The following is a 12139-nucleotide window of genomic DNA, read 5'->3' on the forward strand; positions in this document are numbered from 1 at the left end:
GCAGCCCGCCCGCTCGCCTGCCCGCCACAATGGACCTACCTGTGTACACTAGATGGATGTGATGGAATGTACTGTCGTCCCTACATTTCAAGAAGAAGTAAGAATTGCAGTTGCAACAAAGCCTTGCTTGCCTACAAAGAGAGCAGCAATTTGGATTTGTTACTATGTTACCTAGAAGAATAACAAACTGTGCAAGGATGGAGGTTGTAGGAGCAAGGAGAAGTTGTCTGTAAAGTTGGTGGATGCCTATTTTCCATTTTGCAGTCCCTTGTCTCCCTCTTGTGGCCTCCTGGAGGCAACTAGCTGTGCAAAAAAAAGACAGCCTGGCGGCCGGCTGTTGCAGTGTTGCCCTCTCAGGCAACACTGAGTGACTGACTGAGCCTCACCGTCTTATATAAAGTTCAGACGGAACTTTGCACGTGTCATAGTGGAGCCCTCAGGATTCCAGAGCCAGCTTTCTGACATCATAATGGGGCCTCAGAGATAAAAGCCTGGGCCCAGGCAGTGTTGGTCAGTGCTGCTCAGCAGGCAGCACTGGACTGGACTGGATTACAGCTGATACAAGGTGTGAAGGAACAAGGGGTGGCTGTGGGCATGCACTTGCTGCCGCTGCCAGTGTTTATCTGCATGGCAGCAGGGCATTTGGGCGTTGCCAGGAAGGCGTTTTTATGTAGATTCCTCCTCTTTCAGCACTGCATTGTGGTGCAAGCAAAAGAAGCAAATCCTGTCTGGCTTCCTCTCCGGCCTTTATTCACCTCCCGTGTAGCTGTGAGTGTGTGAGCCTGCAGGGCCCCATGGAATTGCCTAGAAGTAGGCTGAATCGCTGCAAGGGCTGAACAGCAGTATCGGGCAGGCTCGGGCAACGCGCGGCCCGTTCGGGTTATCGCTTCTCGGCCTTTTGGCTAAGATCAAGTGTAGTATCTGTTCTTATCAGTTTAATATCTGATACGTCCCCTATCTGGGGACCATATATTAAATGGATTTTTAGAACAGGGAGATGGAAATAGAGCTTGCTCTGTCCACTCCACGCATTGACCTGGTATTGCAGTATTTCCAGGACCGGTGCACCCTTTCCTTATGTGTTGACTAAAAGCAGATTCCAAAAGTGTTTTTTGTCTTTGCTATTGTTTCTGTCTTTCTGAAGGGATCTCCCCTTTTAATCCCATTATTTCAACACCTGTTGGACAATGCATGAGTGATAATGAGCTCATTGATTAAATGCAATTAATGAATAGATTGCCACCTCTTGTTGTGTGTCGTCTGTGTTTCTGTGTTTCCGGCATTTCACATTGGAACACCTCATTCACCTTCCTTGTCTTCTCTCCGCCCTCCCTTTTAGGTAAGTTAAAGAGCTGCACCTGAGCCAGCCACTGATTGATTGATTGATTGATTGATTGATTGATTGATTGATTGATTGATTGATTGATTGATTGATGCAGCACAACAGTCAAATAGTGGAGTGGAGTAGGGGAACAGCAAACAGCCAATAAAGCAGCCCGCCCGCTCGCCTGCCCGCCACAATGGACCTACCTGTGTACACTAGATGGATGTGATGGAATGTACTGTCGTCCCTACATTTCAAGAAGAAGTAAGAATTGCAGTTGCAACAAAGCCTTGCTTGCCTACAAAGAGAGCAGCAATTTGGATTTGTTACTATGTTACCTAGAAGAATAACAAACTGTGCAAGGATGGAGGTTGTAGGAGCAAGGAGAAGTTGTCTGTAAAGTTGGTGGATGCCTATTTTCCATTTTGCAGTCCCTTGTCTCCCTCTTGTGGCCTCCTGGAGGCAACTAGCTGTGCAAAAAAAAGACAGCCTGGCGGCCGGCTGTTGCAGTGTTGCCCTCTCAGGCAACACTGAGTGACTGACTGAGCCTCACCGTCTTATATAAAGTTCAGACGGAACTTTGCACGTGTCATAGTGGAGCCCTCAGGATTCCAGAGCCAGCTTTCTGACATCATAATGGGGCCTCAGAGATAAAAGCCTGGGCCCAGGCAGTGTTGGTCAGTGCTGCTCAGCAGGCAGCACTGGACTGGACTGGATTACAGCTGATACAAGGTGTGAAGGAACAAGGGGTGGCTGTGGGCATGCACTTGCTGCCGCTGCCAGTGTTTATCTGCATGGCAGCAGGGCATTTGGGCGTTGCCAGGAAGGCGTTTTTATGTAGATTCCTCCTCTTTCAGCACTGCATTGTGGTGCAAGCAAAAGAAGCAAATCCTGTCTGGCTTCCTCTCCGGCCTTTATTCACCTCCCGTGTAGCTGTGAGTGTGTGAGCCTGCAGGGCCCCATGGAATTGCCTAGAAGTAGGCTGAATCGCTGCAAGGGCTGAACAGCAGTATCGGGCAGGCTCGGGCAACGCGCGGCCCGTTCGGGTTATCGCTTCTCGGCCTTTTGGCTAAGATCAAGTGTAGTATCTGTTCTTATCAGTTTAATATCTGATACGTCCCCTATCTGGGGACCATATATTAAATGGATTTTTAGAACAGGGAGATGGAAATAGAGCTTGCTCTGTCCACTCCACGCATTGACCTGGTATTGCAGTATTTCCAGGACCGGTGCACCCTTTCCTTATGTGTTGACTAAAAGCAGATTCCAAAAGTGTTTTTTGTCTTTGCTATTGTTTCTGTCTTTCTGAAGGGATCTCCCCTTTTAATCCCATTATTTCAACACCTGTTGGACAATGCATGAGTGATAATGAGCTCATTGATTAAATGCAATTAATGAATAGATTGCCACCTCTTGTTGTGTGTCGTCTGTGTTTCTGTGTTTCCGGCATTTCACATTGGAACACCTCATTCACCTTCCTTGTCTTCTCTCCGCCCTCCCTTTTAGGTAAGTTAAAGAGCTGCACCTGAGCCAGCCACTGATTGATTGATTGATTGATTGATTGATTGATTGATTGATTGATTGATTGATGCAGCACAACAGTCAAATAGTGGAGTGGAGTAGGGGAACAGCAAACAGCCAATAAAGCAGCCCGCCCGCTCGCCTGCCCGCCACAATGGACCTACCTGTGTACACTAGATGGATGTGATGGAATGTACTGTCGTCCCTACATTTCAAGAAGAAGTAAGAATTGCAGTTGCAACAAAGCCTTGCTTGCCTACAAAGAGAGCAGCAATTTGGATTTGTTACTATGTTACCTAGAAGAATAACAAACTGTGCAAGGATGGAGGTTGTAGGAGCAAGGAGAAGTTGTCTGTAAAGTTGGTGGATGCCTATTTTCCATTTTGCAGTCCCTTGTCTCCCTCTTGTGGCCTCCTGGAGGCAACTAGCTGTGCAAAAAAAAGACAGCCTGGCGGCCGGCTGTTGCAGTGTTGCCCTCTCAGGCAACACTGAGTGACTGACTGAGCCTCACCGTCTTATATAAAGTTCAGACGGAACTTTGCACGTGTCATAGTGGAGCCCTCAGGATTCCAGAGCCAGCTTTCTGACATCATAATGGGGCCTCAGAGATAAAAGCCTGGGCCCAGGCAGTGTTGGTCAGTGCTGCTCAGCAGGCAGCACTGGACTGGACTGGATTACAGCTGATACAAGGTGTGAAGGAACAAGGGGTGGCTGTGGGCATGCACTTGCTGCCGCTGCCAGTGTTTATCTGCATGGCAGCAGGGCATTTGGGCGTTGCCAGGAAGGCGTTTTTATGTAGATTCCTCCTCTTTCAGCACTGCATTGTGGTGCAAGCAAAAGAAGCAAATCCTGTCTGGCTTCCTCTCCGGCCTTTATTCACCTCCCGTGTAGCTGTGAGTGTGTGAGCCTGCAGGGCCCCATGGAATTGCCTAGAAGTAGGCTGAATCGCTGCAAGGGCTGAACAGCAGTATCGGGCAGGCTCGGGCAACGCGCGGCCCGTTCGGGTTATTGCTTCTCGGCCTTTTGGCTAAGATCAAGTGTAGTATCTGTTCTTATCAGTTTAATATCTGATACGTCCCCTATCTGGGGACCATATATTAAATGGATTTTTAGAACAGGGAGATGGAAATAGAGCTTGCTCTGTCCACTCCACGCATTGACCTGGTATTGCAGTATTTCCAGGACCGGTGCACCCTTTCCTTATGTGTTGACTAAAAGCAGATTCCAAAAGTGTTTTTTGTCTTTGCTATTGTTTCTGTCTTTCTGAAGGGATCTCCCCTTTTAATCCCATTATTTCAACACCTGTTGGACAATGCATGAGTGATAATGAGCTCATTGATTAAATGCAATTAATGAATAGATTGCCACCTCTTGTTGTGTGTCGTCTGTGTTTCCGGCATTTCACATTGGAACACCTCATTCACCTTCCTTGTCTTCTCTCCGCCCTCCCTTTTAGGTAAGTTAAAGAGCTGCACCTGAGCCAGCCACTGATTGATTGATTGATTGATTGATTGATGCAGCACAACAGTCAAATAGTGGAGTGGAGTAGGGGAACAGCAAACAGCCAATAAAGCAGCCCGCCCGCTCGCCTGCCCGCCACAATGGACCTACCTGTGTACACTAGATGGATGTGATGGAATGTACTGTCGTCCCTACATTTCAAGAAGAAGTAAGAATTGCAGTTGCAACAAAGCCTTGCTTGCCTACAAAGAGAGCAGCAATTTGGATTTGTTACTATGTTACCTAGAAGAATAACAAACTGTGCAAGGATGGAGGTTGTAGGAGCAAGGAGAAGTTGTCTGTAAAGTTGGTGGATGCCTATTTTCCATTTTGCAGTCCCTTGTCTCCCTCTTGTGGCCTCCTGGAGGCAACTAGCTGTGCAAAAAAAAGACAGCCTGGCGGCCGGCTGTTGCAGTGTTGCCCTCTCAGGCAACACTGAGTGACTGACTGAGCCTCACCGTCTTATATAAAGTTCAGACGGAACTTTGCACGTGTCATAGTGGAGCCCTCAGGATTCCAGAGCCAGCTTTCTGACATCATAATGGGGCCTCAGAGATAAAAGCCTGGGCCCAGGCAGTGTTGGTCAGTGCTGCTCAGCAGGCAGCACTGGACTGGACTGGATTACAGCTGATACAAGGTGTGAAGGAACAAGGGGTGGCTGTGGGCATGCACTTGCTGCCGCTGCCAGTGTTTATCTGCATGGCAGCAGGGCATTTGGGCGTTGCCAGGAAGGCGTTTTTATGTAGATTCCTCCTCTTTCAGCACTGCATTGTGGTGCAAGCAAAAGAAGCAAATCCTGTCTGGCTTCCTCTCCGGCCTTTATTCACCTCCCGTGTAGCTGTGAGTGTGTGAGCCTGCAGGGCCCCATGGAATTGCCTAGAAGTAGGCTGAATCGCTGCAAGGGCTGAACAGCAGTATCGGGCAGGCTCGGGCAACGCGCGGCCCGTTCGGGTTATCGCTTCTCGGCCTTTTGGCTAAGATCAAGTGTAGTATCTGTTCTTATCAGTTTAATATCTGATACGTCCCCTATCTGGGGACCATATATTAAATGGATTTTTAGAACAGGGAGATGGAAATAGAGCTTGCTCTGTCCACTCCACGCATTGACCTGGTATTGCAGTATTTCCAGGACCGGTGCACCCTTTCCTTATGTGTTGACTAAAAGCAGATTCCAAAAGTGTTTTTTGTCTTTGCTATTGTTTCTGTCTTTCTGAAGGGATCTCCCCTTTTAATCCCATTATTTCAACACCTGTTGGACAATGCATGAGTGATAATGAGCTCATTGATTAAATGCAATTAATGAATAGATTGCCACCTCTTGTTGTGTGTCGTCTGTGTTTCTGTGTTTCCGGCATTTCACATTGGAACACCTCATTCACCTTCCTTGTCTTCTCTCCGCCCTCCCTTTTAGGTAAGTTAAAGAGCTGCACCTGAGCCAGCCACTGATTGATTGATTGATTGATTGATTGATTGATTGATTGATTGATTGATTGATGCAGCACAACAGTCAAATAGTGGAGTGGAGTAGGGGAACAGCAAACAGCCAATAAAGCAGCCCGCCCGCTCGCCTGCCCGCCACAATGGACCTACCTGTGTACACTAGATGGATGTGATGGAATGTACTGTCGTCCCTACATTTCAAGAAGAAGTAAGAATTGCAGTTGCAACAAAGCCTTGCTTGCCTACAAAGAGAGCAGCAATTTGGATTTGTTACTATGTTACCTAGAAGAATAACAAACTGTGCAAGGATGGAGGTTGTAGGAGCAAGGAGAAGTTGTCTGTAAAGTTGGTGGATGCCTATTTTCCATTTTGCAGTCCCTTGTCTCCCTCTTGTGGCCTCCTGGAGGCAACTAGCTGTGCAAAAAAAAGACAGCCTGGCGGCCGGCTGTTGCAGTGTTGCCCTCTCAGGCAACACTGAGTGACTGACTGAGCCTCACCGTCTTATATAAAGTTCAGACGGAACTTTGCACGTGTCATAGTGGAGCCCTCAGGATTCCAGAGCCAGCTTTCTGACATCATAATGGGGCCTCAGAGATAAAAGCCTGGGCCCAGGCAGTGTTGGTCAGTGCTGCTCAGCAGGCAGCACTGGACTGGACTGGATTACAGCTGATACAAGGTGTGAAGGAACAAGGGGTGGCTGTGGGCATGCACTTGCTGCCGCTGCCAGTGTTTATCTGCATGGCAGCAGGGCATTTGGGCGTTGCCAGGAAGGCGTTTTTATGTAGATTCCTCCTCTTTCAGCACTGCATTGTGGTGCAAGCAAAATAAGCAAATCCTGTCTGGCTTCCTCTCTGGCCTTTATTCACCTCCCGTGTAGCTGTGAGTGTGTGAGCCTGCAGGGCCCCATGGAATTGCCTAGAAGTAGGCTGAATCGCTGCAAGGGCTGAACAGCAGTATCGGGCAGGCTCGGGCAACGCGCGGCCCGTTCGGGTTATCGCTTCTCGGCCTTTTGGCTAAGATCAAGTGTAGTATCTGTTCTTATCAGTTTAATATCTGATACGTCCCCTATCTGGGGACCATATATTAAATGGATTTTTAGAACAGGGAGATGGAAATAGAGCTTGCTCTGTCCACTCCACGCATTGACCTGGTATTGCAGTATTTCCAGGACCGGTGCACCCTTTCCTTATGTGTTGACTAAAAGCAGATTCCAAAAGTGTTTTTTGTCTTTGCTATTGTTTCTGTCTTTCTGAAGGGATCTCCCCTTTTAATCCCATTATTTCAACACCTGTTGGACAATGCATGAGTGATAATGAGCTCATTGATTAAATGCAATTAATGAATAGATTGCCACCTCTTGTTGTGTGTCGTCTGTGTTTCTGTGTTTCCGGCATTTCACATTGGAACACCTCATTCACCTTCCTTGTCTTCTCTCCGCCCTCCCTTTTAGGTAAGTTAAAGAGCTGCACCTGAGCCAGCCACTGATTGATTGATTGATTGATTGATTGATTGATTGATTGATTGATTGATTGATTGATGCAGCACAACAGTCAAATAGTGGAGTGGAGTAGGGGAACAGCAAACAGCCAATAAAGCAGCCCGCCCGCTCGCCTGCCCGCCACAATGGACCTACCTGTGTACACTAGATGGATGTGATGGAATGTACTGTCGTCCCTACATTTCAAGAAGAAGTAAGAATTGCAGTTGCAACAAAGCCTTGCTTGCCTACAAAGAGAGCAGCAATTTGGATTTGTTACTATGTTACCTAGAAGAATAACAAACTGTGCAAGGATGGAGGTTGTAGGAGCAAGGAGAAGTTGTCTGTAAAGTTGGTGGATGCCTATTTTCCATTTTGCAGTCCCTTGTCTCCCTCTTGTGGCCTCCTGGAGGCAACTAGCTGTGCAAAAAAAAGACAGCCTGGCGGCCGGCTGTTGCAGTGTTGCCCTCTCAGGCAACACTGAGTGACTGACTGAGCCTCACCGTCTTATATAAAGTTCAGACGGAACTTTGCACGTGTCATAGTGGAGCCCTCAGGATTCCAGAGCCAGCTTTCTGACATCATAATGGGGCCTCAGAGATAAAAGCCTGGGCCCAGGCAGTGTTGGTCAGTGCTGCTCAGCAGGCAGCACTGGACTGGACTGGATTACAGCTGATACAAGGTGTGAAGGAACAAGGGGTGGCTGTGGGCATGCACTTGCTGCCGCTGCCAGTGTTTATCTGCATGGCAGCAGGGCATTTGGGCGTTGCCAGGAAGGCGTTTTTATGTAGATTCCTCCTCTTTCAGCACTGCATTGTGGTGCAAGCAAAAGAAGCAAATCCTGTCTGGCTTCCTCTCCGGCCTTTATTCACCTCCCGTGTAGCTGTGAGTGTGTGAGCCTGCAGGGCCCCATGGAATTGCCTAGAAGTAGGCTGAATCGCTGCAAGGGCTGAACAGCAGTATCGGGCAGGCTCGGGCAACGCGCGGCCCGTTCGGGTTATCGCTTCTCGGCCTTTTGGCTAAGATCAAGTGTAGTATCTGTTCTTATCAGTTTAATATCTGATACGTCCCCTATCTGGGGACCATATATTAAATGGATTTTTAGAACAGGGAGATGGAAATAGAGCTTGCTCTGTCCACTCCACGCATTGACCTGGTATTGCAGTATTTCCAGGACCGGTGCACCCTTTCCTTATGTGTTGACTAAAAGCAGATTCCAAAAGTGTTTTTTGTCTTTGCTATTGTTTCTGTCTTTCTGAAGGGATCTCCCCTTTTAATCCCATTATTTCAACACCTGTTGGACAATGCATGAGTGATAATGAGCTCATTGATTAAATGCAATTAATGAATAGATTGCCACCTCTTGTTGTGTGTCGTCTGTGTTTCTGTGTTTCCGGCATTTCACATTGGAACACCTCATTCACCTTCCTTGTCTTCTCTCCGCCCTCCCTTTTAGATAAGTTAAAGAGCTGCACCTGAGCCAGCCACTGATTGATTGATTGATTGATTGATTGATTGATGCAGCACAACAGTCAAATAGTGGAGTGGAGTAGGGGAACAGCAAACAGCCAATAAAGCAGCCCGCCCGCTCGCCTGCCCGCCACAATGGACCTACCTGTGTACACTAGATGGATGTGATGGAATGTACTGTCGTCCCTACATTTCAAGAAGAAGTAAGAATTGCAGTTGCAACAAAGCCTTGCTTGCCTACAAAGAGAGCAGCAATTTGGATTTGTTACTATGTTACCTAGAAGAATAACAAACTGTGCAAGGATGGAGGTTGTAGGAGCAAGGAGAAGTTGTCTGTAAAGTTGGTGGATGCCTATTTTCCATTTTGCAGTCCCTTGTCTCCCTCTTGTGGCCTCCTGGAGGCAACTAGCTGTGCAAAAAAAAGACAGCCTGGCGGCCGGCTGTTGCAGTGTTGCCCTCTCAGGCAACACTGAGTGACTGACTGAGCCTCACCGTCTTATATAAAGTTCAGACGGAACTTTGCACGTGTCATAGTGGAGCCCTCAGGATTCCAGAGCCAGCTTTCTGACATCATAATGGGGCCTCAGAGATAAAAGCCTGGGCCCAGGCAGTGTTGGTCAGTGCTGCGGGCCCAGGCAGTGTTGGTCAGTGCTGCTCAGCAGGCAGCACTGGACTGGACTGGATTACAGCTGATACAAGGTGTGAAGGAACAAGGGGTGGCTGTGGGCATGCACTTGCTGCCGCTGCCAGTGTTTATCTGCATGGCAGCAGGGCATTTGGGCGTTGCCAGGAAGGCGTTTTTATGTAGATTCCTCCTCTTTCAGCACTGCATTGTGGTGCAAGCAAAAGAAGCAAATCCTGTCTGGCTTCCTCTCCGGCCTTTATTCACCTCCCGTGTAGCTGTGAGTGTGTGAGCCTGCAGGACCCCATGGAATTGCCTAGAAGTAGGCTGAATCGCTGCAAGGGCTGAACAGCAGTATCGGGCAGGCTCGGGCAACGCGCGGCCCGTTCGGTTATCGCTTCTCGGCCTTTTGGCTAAGATCAAGTGTAGTATCTGTTCTTATCAGTTTAATATCTGATACGTCCCCTATCTGGGACCCATATATTTAAATGGATTTTTAGAACAGGGAGATGGAAATAGAGCTTGCTCTGTCCACTCCACGCATTGACCTGGTATTGCAGTATTTCCAGGACCGGTGCACCCTTTCCTTATGTGTTGACTAAAAGCAGATTCCAAAAGTGTTTTTTGTCTTTGCTATTGTTTCTGTCTTTCTGAAGGGATCTCCCCTTTTAATCCCATTATTTCAACACCTGTTGGACAATGCATGAGTGATAATGAGCTCATTGATTAAATGCAATTAATGAATAGATTGCCACCTCTTGTTGTGTGTCGTCTGTGTTTCTGTGTTTCCGGCATTTCACATTGGAACACCTCATTCACCTTCCTTGTCTTCTCTCCGCCCTCCCTTTTAGGTAAGTTAAAGAGCTGCACCTGAGCCAGCCACTGATTGATTGATTGATTGATTGATTGATTGATTGATTGATTGATTGATTGATTGATTGATGCAGCACAACAGTCAAATAGTGGAGTGGAGTAGGGGAACAGCAAACAGCCAATAAAGCAGCCCGCCCGCTCGCCTGCCCGCCACAATGGACCTACCTGTGTACACTAGATGGATGTGATGGAATGTACTGTCGTCCCTACATTTCAAGAAGAAGTAAGAATTGCAGTTGCAACAAAGCCTTGCTTGCCTACAAAGAGAGCAGCAATTTGGATTTGTTACTATGTTACCTAGAAGAATAACAAACTGTGCAAGTATGGAGGTTGTAGGAGCAAGGAGAAGTTGTCTGTAAAGTTGGTGGATGCCTATTTTCCATTTTGCAGTCCCTTGTCTCCCTCTTGTGGCCTCCTGGAGGCAACTAGCTGTGCAAAAAAAAGACAGCCTGGCGGCCGGCTGTTGCAGTGTTGCCCTCTCAGGCAACACTGAGTGACTGACTGAGCCTCACCGTCTTATATAAAGTTCAGACGGAACTTTGCACGTGTCATAGTGGAGCCCTCAGGATTCCAGAGCCAGCTTTCTGACATCATAATGGGGCCTCAGAGATAAAAGCCTGGGCCCAGGCAGTGTTGGTCAGTGCTGCTCAGCAGGCAGCACTGGACTGGACTGGATTACAGCTGATACAAGGTGTGAAGGAACAAGGGGTGGCTGTGGGCATGCACTTGCTGCCGCTGCCAGTGTTTATCTGCATGGCAGCAGGGCATTTGGGCGTTGCCAGGAAGGCGTTTTTATGTAGATTCCTCCTCTTTCAGCACTGCATTGTGGTGCAAGCAAAAGAAGCAAATCCTGTCTGGCTTCCTCTCCGGCCTTTATTCACCTCCCGTGTAGCTGTGAGTGTGTGAGCCTGCAGGGCCCCATGGAATTGCCTAGAAGTAGGCTGAATCGCTGCAAGGGCTGAACAGCAGTATCGGGCAGGCTCGGGCAACGCGCGGCCCGTTCGGGTTATCGCTTCTCGGCCTTTTGGCTAAGATCAAGTGTAGTATCTGTTCTTATCAGTTTAATATCTGATACGTCCCCTATCTGGGGACCATATATTAAATGGATTTTTAGAACAGGGAGATGGAAATAGAGCTTGCTCTGTCCACTCCACGCATTGACCTGGTATTGCAGTATTTCCAGGACCGGTGCACCCTTTCCTTATGTGTTGACTAAAAGCAGATTCCAAAAGTGTTTTTTGTCTTTGCTATTGTTTCTGTCTTTCTGAAGGGATCTCCCCTTTTAATCCCATTATTTCAACACCTGTTGGACAATGCATGAGTGATAATGAGCTCATTGATTAAATGCAATTAATGAATAGATTGCCACCTCTTGTTGTGTGTCGTCTGTGTTTCTGTGTTTCCGGCATTTCACATTGGAACACCTCATTCACCTTCCTTGTCTTCTCTCCGCCCTCCCTTTTAGGTAAGTTAAAGAGCTGCACCTGAGCCAGCCACTGATTGATTGATTGATTGATTGATTGATTGATTGATTGATTGATTGATTGATTGATTGATTGATGCAGCACAACAGTCAAATAGTGGAGTGGAGTAGGGGAACAGCAAACAGCCAATAAAGCAGCCCGCCCGCTCGCCTGCCCGCCACAATGGACCTACCTGTGTACACTAGATGGATGTGATGGAATGTACTGTCGTCCCTACATTTCAAGAAGAAGTAAGAATTGCAGTTGCAACAAAGCCTTGCTTGCCTACAAAGAGAGCAGCAATTTGGATTTGTTACTATGTTACCTAGAAGAATAACAAACTGTGCAAGGATGGAGGTTGTAGGAGCAAGGAGAAGTTGTCTGTAAAGTTGGTGGATGCCTATTTTCCATTTTGCAGTCCCTTGTCTCCCTCTTGTGCCCTCCTGGAG

General features: G+C 47.8%; 8 non-coding genes across 8 annotated transcripts; all 8 read left to right on the forward strand.

Moving 5' to 3' along the window:
* The first annotated feature begins 882 nt into the window (after positions 1 to 882).
* Positions 883 to 1073, forward strand: LOC142720546 (U2 spliceosomal RNA). The gene has a single exon (XR_012873324.1). It is a non-coding gene; the product is annotated as a U2 spliceosomal RNA (small nuclear RNA).
* A 1300-nt stretch (positions 1074 to 2373) lies between these two features.
* On the forward strand, positions 2374 to 2564 carry LOC142720547 (U2 spliceosomal RNA). The gene has a single exon (XR_012873325.1). It is a non-coding gene; the product is annotated as a U2 spliceosomal RNA (small nuclear RNA).
* Positions 2565 to 3852: 1288 nt separating this feature from the next.
* LOC142720657 (U2 spliceosomal RNA) lies at positions 3853 to 4043 on the forward strand. Its single transcript, XR_012873434.1, has one exon. It is a non-coding gene; the product is annotated as a U2 spliceosomal RNA (small nuclear RNA).
* Positions 4044 to 5299: 1256 nt separating this feature from the next.
* Positions 5300 to 5490, forward strand: LOC142720548 (U2 spliceosomal RNA). Its single transcript, XR_012873326.1, has one exon. It is a non-coding gene; the product is annotated as a U2 spliceosomal RNA (small nuclear RNA).
* Positions 5491 to 6778: 1288 nt separating this feature from the next.
* LOC142720551 (U2 spliceosomal RNA) lies at positions 6779 to 6969 on the forward strand. The gene has a single exon (XR_012873328.1). It is a non-coding gene; the product is annotated as a U2 spliceosomal RNA (small nuclear RNA).
* Positions 6970 to 8261: 1292 nt separating this feature from the next.
* On the forward strand, positions 8262 to 8452 carry LOC142720552 (U2 spliceosomal RNA). Its single transcript, XR_012873329.1, has one exon. It is a non-coding gene; the product is annotated as a U2 spliceosomal RNA (small nuclear RNA).
* A 1295-nt stretch (positions 8453 to 9747) lies between these two features.
* LOC142720668 (U2 spliceosomal RNA) lies at positions 9748 to 9939 on the forward strand. The gene has a single exon (XR_012873445.1). It is a non-coding gene; the product is annotated as a U2 spliceosomal RNA (small nuclear RNA).
* A 1296-nt stretch (positions 9940 to 11235) lies between these two features.
* Positions 11236 to 11426, forward strand: LOC142720553 (U2 spliceosomal RNA). The gene has a single exon (XR_012873330.1). It is a non-coding gene; the product is annotated as a U2 spliceosomal RNA (small nuclear RNA).
* The last annotated feature ends 713 nt before the right edge of the window (positions 11427 to 12139 follow it).

This window comes from Rhinoderma darwinii, unplaced genomic scaffold (genome assembly GCF_050947455.1).
Source record: "Rhinoderma darwinii isolate aRhiDar2 unplaced genomic scaffold, aRhiDar2.hap1 Scaffold_500, whole genome shotgun sequence".
Taxonomy (NCBI): Eukaryota; Metazoa; Chordata; class Amphibia; order Anura; family Rhinodermatidae; genus Rhinoderma; species Rhinoderma darwinii.